The sequence below is a fragment of the Lygodium microphyllum genome, chromosome 26 (assembly GCF_053477565.2).
Source record: "Lygodium microphyllum isolate KBCC chromosome 26, Lygodium_microphyllum_v1.1.10, whole genome shotgun sequence".
In the NCBI taxonomy this organism is placed as follows: Eukaryota; Viridiplantae; Streptophyta; class Polypodiopsida; order Schizaeales; family Lygodiaceae; genus Lygodium; species Lygodium microphyllum.
Genome location: NC_141160.1, coordinates 116,669,023 through 116,687,337, shown reverse-complemented (window position 1 = coordinate 116,687,337; position 18,315 = coordinate 116,669,023).

The window sequence follows — 18,315 nt, the reverse complement described above, 5'->3', positions numbered from 1 at the left end:
CTTCTGAACCCTGGACATCCAAGAGACAGCCCCTCCAGCATAGGTGAATACATAGCCAGAAGTGGACTTCCTACTATCTGCATGTCCTGCATAATCGGAGTCAGTGTACCCCACGACCCCTGTATCCTGGCTACCATAGCAAATACACATATCTGCTGTGCCCTTCAGGTACCTCATGATACCCTTCACGGCATCCCAATGTCTGCTGCCAGGTGTAGCCATATAGCGTGCCACAACACCAACTGCATGTGCAATATCTGGACGAGTGGCTATCATGGCATACATCAAACTGCCCACGGCTGATGCATAAGGGATCTTGGCCATCTCGGCCCTCTGCTCATCTGTCTGCGGACAATCGGCCTGTGATACCTTCACATAAGAAGGTAATGGACAGCCTATAGGCTTTACGTCCTGCATGCGGAAGCGCTCAAGGACTTTATGAATGTACTCCCGCTGTGAGAGATACAAAAGTCCCTGATGCCTATCGCGCTTAATGCGCATCCCAAGTATATGTGAGGCCTGTCCCAAATCCTTCATCTCAAAGCTCTTCTTCAGCTGAGATTTAAGAGCATCTAGCTCATCATGAGCTTTCCCTACTATCAGCATATCATCAACATAGAGTACCAAGATAAGCAAACTGCCATCACGGGCTTTCTTCGTGTAAAGACACGGATCCATAGCACTCCTGCTGTAGCCCTGTGACTGCATAAAGGCATCAAACTTATGATACCATTCCCTAGGTGCCTGCTTCAAGCCATACAAGCTCTTCTTCAACTTGCACACTAGGTGCTCCCTGCCAGGTTCTGCAAAGCCCTTAGGCTGATCCATATAGATCTCATCATGCAAGTCCCCATGTAGAAAAGCCGTCTTGACATCCATCTGATATAGATCTAAGTCAAGCTGTGCAACCAAAGCCAAGACTAAGCGCAGGGTGGTCATCTTAACCACAGGAGAGAAGACCTCATCAAAGTCCACACCATGTTCCTGCTTAAAACCCTTTGCTACCAATCTAGCCTTGTATGCCGGCTTGGGGTGTCCAGGGGTACTTTTCAGCTTGTACACCCACTTGCATGGCAAAGCCTTCTTGCCCTTAGGCAAGGCAACCAAATCCCAAGTCTCATTTTTATGCAGGGAGTCTATCTCAGACTGCATAGCCCTCTCCCAGGAGTGACTGTCACCCCTGCGCATAGCCTCATCATAAGTGAAAGGCTCTCCTGCATCTGTAACCAAAACATAATGCATAGAGGGCTGAAATCTGTCAGGTGGACGTCTGTCTCTAGCAGACCGTCTCACCGCAGGCTCTGCTGCCTGTCTAACTGCCTGTCCAACACCCTGGCCCTGTGGAGGAACTGCTGCAGGCTGTACTACTGGCTGTGCTGGAGCTCTAGGCTCCTCCTGAAAGATCACTCTACGGATCTCAACCACCTTCTCAGGCTGCCTGTGCATCTTGTCTTCATGGAAGACGACATCATGGCTGCGTACTATTTTCCGCGCCTGCGGATCCCATAGGCGATAGCCCATCTCTCCTGACTCACCATAGCCAAGGAATATGCATTTAATGCTCTTTGGATCCAATTTACTCCTCTTGTCCTTGGGCACATGGCAGAATGCCTCACATCCAAAGACACGGAGATGCGCATAAGAGGGTGGCTTACCAGGCCAAACTTCCTCTGCAACCTGGAAATCCAATCCACTGGAAGGCGATCGGTTTATGACATGCACTGCCGTACTAACTGCCTCAGCCCAAAAACTCTGTGGTAGGCCTGCATGGCTAAGCATAGAGTGCACACGCTCCTGAATAGTCCTGTTCATGCGCTCAGCCAAACCATTCTGGGGTGGGGTGTAAGGGGCGGTCAACTGACGCTTAATACCCTTGTCATCACAAAACTGCTCAAAAGCACGTGAGACATATTCTCCCCCATTGTCAGTCCTAAGGCATTTCAGCCTATACCCAGTCTGGTTCTCAACAAGAGCAAGCCAACGCTGAAAGACTGCCAAGACATCGGACTTCTGCTTTATGGGATAAACCCACACTTTCCTAGAAAAATCATCAATGAAGGTAACGAAGTACTTCGCGCCACCCATAGACATGCAAGACATAGGCCCACAAACATCGGAATGCACCAATGCCAAGGGCTCACTCATGCGTGGCCTACCCGATTTCTTATGCGTAGACCTATTCTGCTTACCATAAAGACAATGATCACATGAGTCAAAACATGCATAATCCAAAGGCGGAAGATACTGCAAACCAGATAACATTTTCATTCCCTTTAAAGACATATGCCCCAAACGGGCATGCCAAAGTGATACATGTGGGATAGAGCCCACTGCCAAAACATGGTCTACAGAAGACCCAGATACAACAAGAGGATAGAGGCTGCCAGCCTTGGCGCCTCTAGCAAGCACAAGTCTGCCTTTGGTGATCTTCCAGGCAGAATCCCCAAAACAGACATGAAACCCTGCATCATCCAACTGTCCTGCAGACATAAGATTGCGCGTAAGCGCAGGTACATGACGTACATCCCTGAGCAAAAATGAACTGCCAGTGGAAAACTGCAACTGAATATCACCCATGCCCACAATGTCAAGAGACCTGTCGTCTCCAAGTCTGACTGAACCAGATATAGTGCGGTAAGAGTGGAACCACTCACGGTAAGGCGTCACATGGAAGGATGCTCCTGAATCCAATAACCAGCACTGTGCATACATACTAGGTGTCTCAGTCAAGTGTGAAGCATCAGAAGAACTAGCTGCAAGTATAAACTCATCACCACCATCGGACTCCTCAGTCTGCGTGACATTAATTTCCTCAATCTTGACGTTGGACTTCGCAGGTACTATGCTGCGATCAGAGGACTTCTCCTGCACTTTCTCTTTGCCCTTATCCTTGCGCTTCTCATTGCGTAACTCATGACATTGTGGTCTAATATGGCCCTTTTTCCCACAATGATGACAAGTGACATTTGCATTGCGCCCACGCGACTTGCCACGAGATTTAGACCGACCCTTCTGCGAGTCACAGCCTCGGCCATTACCACGGTCATACCTGTCATTCCTGCCTCTAACTGTCAAAGCATGACTACCACGAGAGGCATCCAAGTTTTTGCGATTCACCTCTTCCTGAAGAAGAGCACTCTCAACATCTGCCAATTTTAGAGTAGCACTAGAGGCACAAAGAGCAGTACGGAAAACATCCCATGACTCATTCAGAGTCCCAAGCAAGAAAAGAGGAGTTACTTCCTCTCCAAAGGTGATATCCTGCGAAGTCAGGTTCTTCAATATAGCATGGAACTGGCTCAAGTGAGCAGACATAGTCGCATTATCCTTCATGTGCAGATCCATAAGCTGCTTCAACCAGTACATCTGACTTGCCGGACTTTTCTTATCATAAAGATTCTTGATCTTATTCCATAGATCCCATGCACTCTGTGCTTCCTCAAATAGATTATAATGTACCTGTTCAGTGAGAGACAATACAATCGTGGACTTGCATAGCTCATCAAGTTCAAGCCAGTCATCAATGTCCATAGTTTCAGGCTGCTCCCCACTCAACCGAAGTGGCTTAATCTGAGATTTCTGCACCAAGACCTGCCAAATTTGACTCTTCCAGTAAGAGTAGTTGGTACCATCCAACTTTGTAATGTTAAACATGGCACTATCATGCGAAGATGACGCCATTATGCAGGCTGGAAATGCCCAAACAGTCCAAAACTGCTTGCTGTTTTATTGCAGAAACTGCCCAAAAATGACCAAAACGGGGTCCAAAGGGTGAGCAAAGTGTGCCAAAAGTTGCTGCCCACTTAGTACTAGGTGCGATACACCAAATCAGGATATTTCAGCATGAAAAGTACACCTCAGTCCACCAATAACTGCTTGCTGTAATAAATTGCAGGTATGCAGTCTAGAGAGCAAACTGTCCCAAAATAGGATCCAATGTCAAGCAAACAATGCTAGGTCCAAAGCCGGCATGAAACGGACATAAGAAAGGCCAATGACAGTGAAAAGAACATGAGCTCAACACCGAAGCATGTCAAAATAACATCTGCCAGTGAAAGGCACACCCCCAGACACTCTAGGCAAAGTGTTCCTGTAACTGCCAAAACCTGACACAAATAGGTGTCTGCTCAAAAAGAAAGATCCAAATATGAGACTTAGCTCATAAGCATCCTGTGAACCAAGAGTACATCAATGCATATCCATAAAGATCGGAGTATGATCCCAAAGTCTCAATGCGTATGTAGCTGCTCAAGACATAAATTGCTCCAAATACATGTAAGTGCTCCAATAGCATGCAACTGTCAAAGGTCAAGCAAGCATGTAAAATGCTCCCACTGGCACAAAAGGCGTACAAAGCAAGCTCAGAAGCTCAAACAACCCAAGAGAAAGCACCAGTGATAAGTGACCCTGTCAATGCATCAAGCGCATCCAAGAGAGCATGACATACATGAAGCACCGGTCGTATTAACCATGAAGCAATACATAAGCCCAAATAAGCTCTCGGTCAACTCAATGACATCCAAATAGCAACCAAGATCAGTGTGTAAGCCGGGAATGCTCAAATACATCCAAATCCAAGCTCCAAATGTCGGTATGGCATACACGAACCAAATAGCATATGTCACGAACCAAAGCATGTAATGCAAAAGCCTAACTGTCAAGCAGAGACATGAGGCATAGGCGGTCCACGAGCATGCCAAGTCGGTCCAAATACCAGTGAAGACGGAGCTAATGCGAAGCTCAAAAGCATCCCATAATCTCATACATACGCTCCAAGCCATCCCCAAATGTCAGAGACATCATGCCAAATCTCAAAGCATACATCCGGTATCGGTAGGTAAGTGCCAAAGCCTGTAAAGTACCTTCAGCCCACTGTTATTCCAGCATGTATTTACTGTTCTAAACAGTAGATTTCAGCCCCAAATTCAAGCCAAAATCATGGTCAAACCAAATGCATACATCCCCAATACATCCGGGTAGGAAGTAGACCGCATACGGGCATCAAATAAGGTAACCGGAGTAGAGTATAAGCATCAAATGCCAATGCCAAGTGTGGCTGCCCTATTTCCAGCACTGTATAACAGTAAATAACAGTCCCAAATCAGCCAATATTTTAGGCCAAAATCATGGCATAATCATGTGCATACATTCCCAAGGCACTAGGCATCATGTAGACCGCATACGGGCATCAAATAGCACAACCGGAATGGAGTATAAGCAACAAATGCTAATGCCAATGGTGATGCCCTGTTTTCAGCCTGTTATGACAGTTTATGACAGTCCCAAATCTGAAGAGATCAGCCCCGAATGATCAAGACCAATGCCCAAAGCTTGAATGACATCAAACATGAAGTCTATAGCCCTCTTGATCAAGGTAGAGAGCAAGAAGTAATGGCCAAGTGTGGAGCTGAAGTAGATGAGTGCTCACAGCCTGGAAAAAAATGATGCAATCTGCCCTGTTGGTGCTGAACTTGCTGCTGCTCCACATGGGCTGAAAAGGGGGTAATGGGGGGCTCAAGAAGGGCCTATCAAAGGCCTATGACAAGCCTCTTTGAGCCTTAATAGGTGTAAGGCACAATATGAGGGGAATAAGCTTCAAGGGTTTGAAGCCATGGCTGCCCTTGCTATTTGCAACCTGTAGACTGAAATAAAACCCTGAAAGAATGATCAAATACCTCAGTATCAATGCCTTGAAGGTGTCTCAATAGGCTGGGAGGGTGCTCGGGAAGCCGGGGAGTGACGGGAGCTCGGGGAGATCGGATATGGCTGCCGGGATGGAGACCCAATGCGTGAAGCGAGTCGATGCGAAGGTCGGGAAGCACCGAGTCGAGCTCGAGCAAGAGAATTCCAAGCTCTGATACCAGTTGAAAGGTGAGAAGGATCGAAGCTTGCACGCGAGCTATGGCGGGAGAGCAAGAGCAAGAAAGAGAGAGACAAGAAATGGGAACTCCAACAGTCACAATGTGTGACCGGGCCTTCCTTTATTCAAACTGTCACTAAAAGAATAAAGAATAAAGTGACGTGGCGGGCGCCCGCCACCTGCAGTGTGCAGTGGCGGGTACTGTCAGTGTAGTAATACACGGGGCGGCACGGCGGAGGCGCCTTTACCCCCAACAGAAAGCATTATATGGGCTGAAGCAAGCACCTAGAGCTTGGAATGCTAAGATAAGTGGATGCTTACAAAAACTTGGTTTTACTATGGGCAAGGCTGATCATAGCCTATTCACAAAGAAGACGAGCTGGTTATGTGGTATTAGTGATCTATGTGGATGACTTGATCATTACAGGTGATGATGTCACAGGAATTGGAGAGATCAAGGAAATGTTACATGCTGAATTTTAGGTCAAAGATTTGGGAGAACTGAAGTATTTCCTTGGGATTGAGGTTGTCTCTACACCTCATGGTACTTGGTTGTTGCAAAAGCAGTATGCACAGGATATGTTAACCAAGTATGGTATGTTGGATTGCAAAGCATTGAGCACTCCATTGGAACAAAATGTTAAGCTACTTGCAAATTTGGACATGAGATTGAGAATGCCACTATGTATAGACAAATGGTGGGTAGTCTGATTTACCTTACCATTACTAGACCGGATCTTAGCTATTCAGTTGGACTGATTAGCCAGTTCATGTAGAAGCCTATGAAGCCACACTTGGATGCAGTGAGGAGGATCTTGAGATATGTAAAGGCTACATCAGATTATAGTCTATTCTATGAGCATGGTAAGCCTTTGGAGCTTACAGGATATACAGCTGACTGGGCAGGAAGTACCTATGATAGGAGATCTACTAGTGGGTATGCATTTTCCCTTGGTAGTAGTATGGTTAGCTAGAGCAGTAAGAAGCAACCTACAGTTGCACTCTCTAGTATTGAGGTAGAGTATAGAGGTGCTGCACTAGCTGCATGTGAGGCAGCATGGCTCATGAAGCTTCTTGATGATTTGGGCATGTAGGAAGTCAGGCCTGTCACACTCTATTGTGACAACATAAGTAGTGTGCTCCTAGCTAGTAATCCTGTCTATCATGCTAGGACTAAGCACATTGAGGTACACTATCACTTCATCAGGGAAAAAGTGATTGCAGGTGACATTGATTTGGTCCATGTGAGGGCAGAAGACCAAGTTGCAGATATCTTTACCAAGTCATTGGGTAAAGATAAGTTTGTGCATTTCAGAGAGTTACTTGGAGTGAAGTACCCCACTTGAGCTTGAGGGGGAGTGTTGAGATTCAAGCTCATTAGTCTTCTGTCAATTGTTTACCTTAGTGAATAAGGTTAAGTCACACTGACTTAACCATGATTAGATCTAGGTCAGTTGATCTTTGTATGTGTGTTGTACTTACAGTTGATTTTTGGAGACTGTGTTTTGATGGAATGGAATTACACGGAGCATGTCTGCTACCCTGATGTCTATGCCTTTGTCTCCATCCCTTTCTCTCTAAACTTTAATAAGGTTTGCATCCCCTTTTACATTTTGCATTTAGGGTTTGCACCCTCTCTTAGGCATCCTACCCACTTAGTGGGCTCTAGGCCAATCAATCCTTGAAGCATGCTTCAACTTTAGGCTAAATAGACCAAGCCTATGCTAATCTAATCACAAATCAATGTGCATAACCCATGCAACACTCGTGGGCGTGACAAATACAACTACGGAAGATAAATACAATGTGCATGGAGTGAGTCTGGCTCTCACAAAATAATACATCCATGATAATATGATGATGTCTATGAGTACAAATAATACACAAGTGCCTAAAATAATACATTGAAGCTTCACAAAATAATAATCCACCTAAAAATAGTGTTTGACATGTGTTTTTGTTGCTGCCATCTCAAAATACCATGAACATACATGGATACATCAATGAGGGGGAGAGATAAAGGAAAAGAGAAAGTTTTTAATGATATTACAAGTCCATTAACTTTAGGATATGACTCTTCTAAGAGTTTGGATAGTGAATTTCACATACCTTAAGTGGTTACACCTGGAGTTAAGCAAAGATATATACCACCTCATGAGAGAGCGAAATCTAGTTCACCTCCATTGCTGAGATTGTAGAGAGAAAGGAAGCCTATGGATAGGCTTTCCTATAGTGGCTACTCGGTGAAACATTATGCATACATGACAGAAGTGCAAAAATACAAAGTGCCTACATCTTTTTGCAGAAGCAATTAAGGATGAGAATTGGTGCAAGGCTATGGATGTTGAATATGAGGCTTTGCTGAAAAATAGAACATGGGATTAGGTTGAATTGCCTAAGAGAAAAATGTCTATTGGATGCAAGTGGGTATATGATGTAAAATGTAAGTTTGATGGCTCACTAGAGAGGTACAAAACCAGATTGGTTGGATATGCCTAGGAGTATGGGCTAGATTATGAGGAAACCTTTAGTTCGATTGCTAAGATGGAAACTGTACAGACTGTTATTTTATTGGTTGCATCCAAAGGCTAGAATGTTTATAAGATGGATGTTAAATTTTTTTTCCTAAATGGTGATTTGGTGGAAGAGATTTATATGGAATAGCTAGAGGGCTATGTGCATCCCGACTATCCGTCATATGTATGTAAATTGAAAAAATCCTTGTATGGCTTGAAGCAAGCCCCATGGGCATGGAATGCTAGGATTACTTTTTACTTATTAACATTTAATTACCATGAAAATAGAGACATGATATGTGATTTTGGTGCTCTATGTAGATGATTTGGTGATCACAGGTGATAATATACAGGGCATTGATAACATAAAAGCTATGTTGTAGAAATATTTTTAGATTACATACTTGGGAGAGCTAAAGTTTTTCTTAGAGATTGAAGTTATGTGTACATCTCATGGGATATGGATGATACAAAAAATAGTATGCATAGAATATGTTGGAGAAGGATGGCATGTTGAAATGCAAACCCATGGATACACCACTAGATCAGAATGTAAAAAGCTGGCTATTGATACATGAAATGTGATAGAGAACATGACTATGTATAGGCAGATAGTTGACAGTTTGATCTATGTGACTATCACTAAGACCAAACTTGGGTTATGCCATTGGTTTGATCAACCAATTCATGCAGCAACCAACGAAAGCATACCTACATGCTGTGAGATAGATTTTGAGATATATGAAGGGTACATTGTCTTATGGGTTATTCTATGAGCATGGTAAGCCTATTGAGCTTACACGTTATAATGATGCAAATTGGGTTGGCTATGTGTATGACAAGAGATCAACTAATGGATATGCATTTGGTCGTGTAAGTAGCATGGTTAGCTAGAGTAGTAAGAATTAATTTACAAGTGATTACGAGAGGTCAGATGGACAAAGGAGATAAAGAAAATGTAAAACTTGTTGAGGAAACCCATAAACAGGATGATAAGGTCAAGTAAATCCTTAGAGTCGTGACATATAAGGTGGTCCTTTAAAGGTTGATGATGGCAAATTTTGCATTGGATATATTATCAAATCCATATAGCTTGTGTTGGTGATGACTGGTTTAAGCATGCCAAATAACATTGCCAAGGGATGCCAGCTTATGTTGGTGATGACTGGTTTGAGCTCGTGTTGGTGATGACTGGTTTGAGCATGCCAAATAACATTGCCAAAGGATGCCAACTTATGTTGATGGTATATTGGTGGACCATGCTATTGTGGATATAGGATCCTCCATTAACATTATGAGCTCAGAATTGAAGGAGAGGTAGGGATTAAAGATCCAAAAAGATGCCTCCACAATTCTAAGGATGGCTGATAAGAGTTTGACACAACTGAAAGATTGTATTACTGAAGTCCATGTAACCATTGCTAATGTTAAATGTATCCTAGACTTAAGGATCATTAGGTTTGCAGGGTGGCCAAGCTACCAAGTGCTATCAAGAAGGCCATAAACCTTGCAATCTGACTGTCAAGTTGACATACCAGTTTGTCATTTGATCTTTGTCAAAGGTGCTAGATGAGTTATAATTGATGTTTAACCAAAATCACCTCAAAGCAAGAGAGCACCTATGTCCTCAACGAAATTAAATGCGCTAGAGGGGCCTTCTAGTAGTGAGACTTCATCGAGTGATGAATCAAGAGAGGAGTCTACTATGGAATATGTTTACCAAGTAACTCTAAAAAAGCCTATAGAAGCTCAGGATAGAATCAAATATGTGGATGTGATAGAGATAGACGTTAGTTCATTGAATGATTCATGACCGATCAAATTGGGGTCTATGCTCAACATGGAAGAAAGGAAGGACTATGTGTCCTTAATCCAAGACTTTCACGATATATTTGCATGGAGTTATGATGAATTGAGGGGTATTCCCCCCAATTTATCCATGCATACTATTCCCCTGAAAGAGGAAAGTCGATCTGTCCACGACAGAAAGTGAGGCACATGCTTTTTGAGTTAAGGGATGGGCTATTTGAAGAGTCACAAAAATGACATAAGACTAGCTTGATATTTCTCGTGCAACACACGGAGTGGTGCTCACCAATGGTTATTGTTATGAAGAAGAACAATAATCAAATCTAGCTTTGCATTGATTTTTAGAGAGCTCAACAAACAAATAGTTAAGGATTATTATCCATTGTCATTCATTGATCCAAAGCAGCAAGATAGGGATATCTACTCCTTTATGGATTGTTTTCTCAGCTACAATCAAATGGCCATTGCAAAGGAAGACAAGTTAAAGATGACATTCATAACCATATTTGGAATCTTTGTGTATCACGCCATGGACTTCAAATTATGTAATGCACCAAGTTCTTGGCAATGCATGATCGATAAAACCTTTGGTGACATTTTCCCAAAAGAGATAAATTTTTTCATTGATGATCTAAGGGCAGCTACCACTAGGGATAGACAATTAATAATTTTGAGGAAATATTTTGAGCATTACAAGTAGCTTTGCATTGCTCTAAATCCAAGGAAATGTGTCTTTGAAGTGTCCTACGAATTATTGTTGAGCCATGTAGTTAGTTCAGCTATTACTGACCCAAAAATGATTAAAGTCATTGTCACTATGAGTCCACCATGAAACCCCAAGGAAGTGCATAGTTTCCTATTATTAGTTTGATATTACTGACAAATCATTAATGCACTAGTTGAAAGGACGTTGCCGTTGACAGATGTATTATCCTTCAACTTTTTTTTTTTGGAGTGATACATGCAGAATATCCTCCATAATTTGAGTTGTACAAGAGAAAAGAGGAAAGGGAAAAGAGAAACTTCTGCACAAAAGACAGAGGATAGAGGAGAGAGAAATTTTGGCATAATCCAAAAGGAGAATGTGTAAATCTTGGAAGAAAGGAGAGAAAGAGGCACATAATTAGCCGTGCACTCCACCCCACCTTTTTCCAAAAGACACACAATCCTTCATATTTTAAATTATTTCTTTGAATTTTTTTGATACATTTGTATTCGTAAGGCTTTAACCTTCTCATTTCAATTCTTTCTAACCTTGTGCAAATGCATACACTTACACTTTTATGCATATCATTTATTTATCATGGATGTGGATGCAGTCCTCTCATGTAGGAACTCTTTTTGGTGATCTTACAACAAAGTGAATATTATTCCCTTTACAAAAACTAAAAATGTGGCATATGCATAAACATCTTTGTGCCTTGTTTTTATGCTTCTTTTGGTGTCATCATATAAAATGAAAGCAACCCTCCCACGAATAGAAACAACCACAAAATCAAGGAAACAACACACAAAATCTATGTGTATGGCTCTGCCATTGATCTCAAAACTGAAAAAAAACCATAAATATCTCTCTTAATAATGAACAAATTCGCCATCTTTATCCATAGCTTCAACAGTTATACACAAAAGAGAGAGCAAAAGGGGAAAATAGGAATTTCTGCACAAATGCTAGAGGAGAGAGGAGAGAGAAATATTGGCATCATCCAAAAAGAGAATGTGTGTATCTTGGAAGAAAGGAGAGAAAGAGGCACATAATCAATCGTGCACTGCACCCCACCTTTTTCCCAAAAGACACACAACCCTTCATATTTTTATTTTTTTAATACATTTGCATTCATAAGGCTTTAGCCTTTACATTTTAATTTTTTCTAACCTTTTGTAAATGCATGCATGTACACTTTTGTGTATACCATTTATTAATTATGGATGTGGATGTGGCCTCCTCATGTCTCTATCTCTTTTTGGTGATTTTGCAACAACTTAATATTATTCTCTTGACAAAAGTAAAAATATGATGCATACTTGGATTCTTTTGTGCCTTGTTTTTATGCTTCTTCTGGGTGTCATTATATTCCTCCCACACTGAAACATGAAGCATGCTCACAAACCTTGTTAAAGAAGAACCATTGTCCAACACAACACTTCCAAAATTTTTAGTAATACAACTTTGATCACAAGGCCTAGCCATGGTAGGGCATAGGGACTCCAAAGCCATGACCACCAGAGTAAGGGAACTCCTGCCTCCATCATACTTTCACATTGAAAAACTTGTATACTCTCCAAAAGATAGGGTTTTGTCTTCAACATGGCCTCACGAGAATAACTTCTCCATCTCAATAGAGAAAAAAATAATAATCCCCTCCATCATGCAGCTCCAAAGGCACTTGGAAGAATAAGATCATGTTGTAGATATAACTTTATGGATTTCTCCTTATATGGAGTGGGGTTTGTTAGTGTTATGAGATATGAGGATGAAGATTTTTAGATTAATATCATTAGGGTTTTCATTTTGAAGCTTAATATCCTTCTTCAGCCCCGTACTCAAATCGTTGGTTTATTGTGCCCAAAAAGAATGGGGCTTTGAGATTTATTCAAGACATGCAACCGGTCAATAAAGTGACCATAAGAAATGTGGGTGCAGGTCCTGTGGTTGATGAATTTGTAGAGGCTTTTGCAAGTAGAGCGATCTATTCTTTGGGTGATCTTTACTCGGGTTATGATCAGTTTTAGCTTGCAATTGAAAGCAGGGATATCACAACCATGAAGACTCCTTTGGGGTTAGTACGGATGTGTACTCTTCCACAGGGTGCAACAAACTCAGTGGCACACATGAAAAATGCTATGAATAGGGTACTCAGGAATTTTATACCACAGTTGACTATGCCCTTCTTGTCAAGGATTGTATAGGAAAGGACAAAGTAAAGGGAGGAATTGAGGAAAAAGAGGAGGTGGGTTAGGAATACCAAGCTTGAAGGAATAAAGGGAATTTTGAAAGGGAACTCCTTTGACCACACAATGAAAAACTTCTTATCTCTCCTCCTTTCCTTTCATGGGTGTCTTTGGTTACCCATGATTGGGGCAGGGTTTTGGGAGGAGAAGAGGAAAAGAAAGGGCAAAGGGCGGACAAAGAGGGAGAAAGGAAAGCACAACTGTTGGATCTGTTAGAGAGGAGGAAACCTCTCTCTCTCTCTCTCTCTCTCAATAGTACATCATCTCCTCACTACAATACTCAATAATCGCTCATAATAATCCTTCTTTGGTCGTGGATGCCCCTTCCAAAAGGTGTGTTTGATATGACTGGTCACCAGAGCCACTACAGTGACTCTTCATAACTCATCACTGTCACTTCACTCCAATATTCTCTTAAGTCTTTAGCAGCTACTTCTTCCACTTCCTTGAGCTCTTTTGATCTTATATTCACCTCTTTCAAAAGCTATAAAACTTTCCCAAAGTCACACATACATTCCACAGAACTGAATTTGGATTTTGCTCTGTTCTAGGGTGGTATTTGTTATTTTAAGCTCCTTTATCTGGGCAGCTAGCAAAGCCTAAAGCTCTTGAGATTCCTTCAATAATCTATCTCTCTTCAGTCACCATACCCACTTGGGTTTTAGTGGCAATCAACTGAGTGTGCAAACTAGAAATTTCCATTTTCTGAGCATTAATGATCTTAGTATGTTGCTCCATTTGGGTACAAAGGTCGGAAAAGTGTTCATGAGTAGAAGCTAGCTCCTCATTTACTTTTTTCAGCTTGTCTTCGGTCTATTGGACTTTGTCATAGCAAGAAGAATAGAGTTGATAGATACAGGTAGTCTGAGAGCTCAATAGAACGCTGAATGTCTTGACATAGGAAGAGAATTGCATCTCTAGCTACCAAGCGTTGTATTGAAGGGATGGAAATCTCTAGAGTACCATCACAATGTGCTCTGAAAAGATTCAGCATTGTGAGAAAATTTGGTAGTTGACTACTAGACTGAATAGGAAGGGAGACTGGAGGAGGAGCTAGGGCTGATTCAACCACTCGTTTTAAGTGTTTCCTTTGAACTACCACAAGAGGGATATGATCAAGATCCTCAATGACAACATCAGAGTGTTCAGTAGAAGGAGCTTCAGGTGGATCAAGTATCAAGGTAGGAACTTCTTTCAAAGGGGTGGCATATGTCCAAAAGATAGAAAGGTAGAAACCAAATGTAGCATTAGTTACATTACCCCTTGTGGCTTTGACAAAGTGTTGATCCATCTTTGACAAAAGGTAGGAACTCCAATCAATAGTTATGCCTTTCAACACCATTGTGGAAGCTGTAAACAACTCCTTTGAAAGGTAATTAGAGGGTGTCTTGGCAGACATAAACCTATCCTAGAGAAATTGGCATAGTTGCTTCCACACAAGATTGGAGATCATGGAGACACTGATGCCAAAAGTAGTAGGAACCTTCTTGGGATCCAACACATCTTGTGTCTGCTTCTGCAACAATTTAAGGATATCCTCATTCGAGAATAATTGTCTAGTAATAGGGAAAGAGTCTCCTCGATAGGGTAAAGACAAAGCCTTGCCCAAACTTTTAGGCGTCAGTTGGTGGACAATTGTTCCTCTAACGACAGGGCCAGACCTCTTACTATAAGCGGCTAGAAACTGATTACAAGTATCAGTATCTTCCGGGATGATTAGCAATGAGAGTGCAACAAACTTGGCAAAATCCCGCTTTGCTAATAAGTTTGGATTCTAGTAATAAAGAATAGTCATGAGACACAAACGGGACATACTGGACTAGAGGAGGAGTACGAGGCACCATTCAGATGGATTACACACACACAGACAATCACAATGAATGCCTACAAAATAACATGATAACCATAAATAAGAGATTGACCAAAATAAACACACACGGATGTGATTGACCAACTGACCAACCCAAGCATCTCACATCCTTTTAAAAAAATCAGCATGACCTCTACACATATGCGACCGAAAGCTTCATGCGATGCGAAACACCTGGAATCCCCGTATCATGCAGAAAAGAAAACTACAACCCATACTTGTACTCATGCCAAAACAACCAAACCATAATACAACAACAACCCACACATGACACGACCATAACTTCTGTAATCAGGTTTGAGAATAGAAACAACTCGAAGGACTGCACGTACCCATCCCATGAAGCGCATTAATTGAAAATGAAAAAAGTGCAATGAAGGGAAATTAGTTTAAAGAATGGTTTGTTTTAAGAAATTATTTAAAAAAATGAGTGAAATTTTATGAAGTGGTAAACTTTAATAAGAAAACGACGACTCCTTGTTAAAATATTAATTACAAATTATTAGGATGAAGCGGTGCATTAAGCAAAACCTAGACTGCGATACCCAAAATGGGGTCTCTAAATGCAGATTCATTCATTAGAAATTAATGGTGTTGAGCGCTTTTTTGCCACCGCATGCTTTTTGTGATGGCTGGTTCATTGTTAATTAAAATTACATGTGTATGTAGCGCGCATGAAGCGCGTGCTAAGTGAACGACAAGTTGACTTTTATTATTAAAATTTTTATTTTTGGCACGAGTGTTCGTGAAAAAGTGTGTGATTAAAATTCCTTTTAACAATTAATCGTGGTTTTGGGGTGACAAAAAAATACAGTAAAAAATAAAAGATATACCTGCCATGGGTGTGGATGCAATAAAACTAAATGTGCACGTATCAGTCCTAAGACGTAAGTGAGTCCAAAAAGATAAAGGCCACTAACTGGAAAAGATGTGACAAAGTAAGCGTACAAAAACCAAAACCAACACCTTATGTTTTTAAAAAAATATCAAGTCAAGGTTAGTGTAGGTGTATTTGGTTTGTTTGGTTATTGTTGTTGGTTGTTTTCTTTTAATAAATAAAGGTGATTGTGTATATATATATATATATATATATATATGTATATATATGTATGTATATATATATATATATATATGTATATATATATGTATATATATATATGTATATATATATGTATATATATATATAATTGTTGTTTGATTGTGGTTAAGTGGGGATATTTCAACTAAAAACATGTTGTTGGGAGATGCTGGTGTGAATCCAACATAGAAAAAATTTTCGAGTGTGGATTGATTTTTATTTATTTATTTATTTTGGTAAAATCGATTAAATTGATCACATGAATAAATTTTAAATTTTAATGGTGAGGTTTCAACAATTAAACATAAGTGAAAAGTGAACCATCAAGTTTCAATAATGTTTCTGAATTTATCTAGTATTTTTTATCTTATTTTTAAAAATTAAAATGATTTTTTTATGAATTTGGATATTTAATTAGCATTTTACCTTAAAATAAGTGTTTGACCATTTGAAAAAGCATTTTTTGCTTATGGAACATTCCAAAGTACTCAAATGAGTTGGTGGTTTTTTTTTATATTTTTTATTTTTATTGATTTTTTAATGAACTTTGTTTAATTTTCAAGGGATTTTGAATATTTTTAATTTCTTGAAATTAATTTTTTGCATTTCAACGAGGAAAATAATCCAGAAAAGTTTTCAATTTGTCAAAGATTTTTTAAGTTATTTTTCTAATTGAATTTTTATGAAATTTTTAGGTATTTTCTTGGGTTTTTATCACGTTTTGATATTAAAAATACGTATCTGGGACTGCATGGAAATGGTTGAGCATGCACCATCGCACGAACAAGGCCGGACGCGCATCCTCACTTGTGAATATTTATAGACAACCCCCGGACATGGCACGAGCACACCCACTACGCATGCGAACACCTACAATCACCAAAATACGTAGAAATTTGCAATAAAGAGGGCACCCTACGTGTGAAAAAGGGCCAACTAGGGGGACTTGATGCAAGGGTGGGACAGATGCAGGAGTGGGGTCCTGCAGGGGTGGTTTTATGGAATTTTTTTAAAATGTATTTTATTTTCGCGGGTTGGGGGGAATTCGAGTGGGAAAGGGCGTTTAGGAGGGGTAAGGGTGGTGGGAACGGGATCTATTTGGGCGGGGGGCGGTCGAAGAAGTGGTGGAGGGGGTGGTGGAGGGAGTGGTCGGGTGGTGGCGGAATGGTGGGCTACGGCAGCGTGGACATCAGGCGTCGGCTGCTTCTCAGCATATTAGCGTGGAGGAGGGACAAGGCGGCGGCGAGCAACGCTAGCGGCGTCGTCATCTTCTGGGCAGCACGGAGCAGCGCTGGTAGCGTCATCGTCGCCTGGGCGGCAGGTGCAGCCAGCAAAACGGTGGGGAAAGAAGAAGAGAAAGAGAGAGAGAGAGAGAAAGAAAGAAAAGAAGAAGAGAGAGGAGGGAAAATGGGGCTGGGGGACTCGGGTGGTTATGGGGGATGGGTTTTTTTTGTGAAAAAAAATGGTTGGTTAATGTAAAGAATTAAAAGTTGGTTTTTTTTTTGTTTGGTTTTAAAAAAATTAGTTGTGTGTGTTTTGTTAAAATTAGGATGATTGTTTTTTTTTTAAAAACCAAAGAAGAAAAGACAAGCGGCCCTCCCATCCTCTGTGCTAGCAGAGGTGAGGGTAAAAAATTTGTGTTGCTGGGAACGAAAGAGGCCACGATCACGGGTAGGGACCGAGGATGGTAGAACAGATGCTACATGCACGTTAAAAAACGAAAAAGGAGTGTTTGCACGCAAACTCGCGTGACATCAAGGTGCAATATTAAATGAAAATTAATTTCAAAAAATCCGTCCGTCAAAATAAATTACAAAAAAAAGAAAAATTATGTAGGACATGCTGTGAATAGGCCTATCACTTTAAAATGCGGTTTTGAAAGGGATAGGACCCGTTCACATGGAAAAACCCACAAAAATGCATTCGAAACGGGACGTAAAATTTAATATGGAGGGATACATAGGTCGAAACCCAACAAGATGAAAGGGAAAAAGGTCCACAGCATGGTGTGCGATGGGATGAATAAGGGAAAATGCGGTTCCAAGGAAAGTAAAGTGCATTCGCATGGGAAAAACAATCAAAATGCACAAGCAACAAGACTCAGAAATTAATTGTGGGAGAGTTGTACACCGAAACAAAAGACAATAAAATGAAAAATGTCAGCACAAGTGTGGGTGACAAGGCAATTAGGTCAGGATGCATTTCTAGGGACATGAGGAGGCGTGCAAAT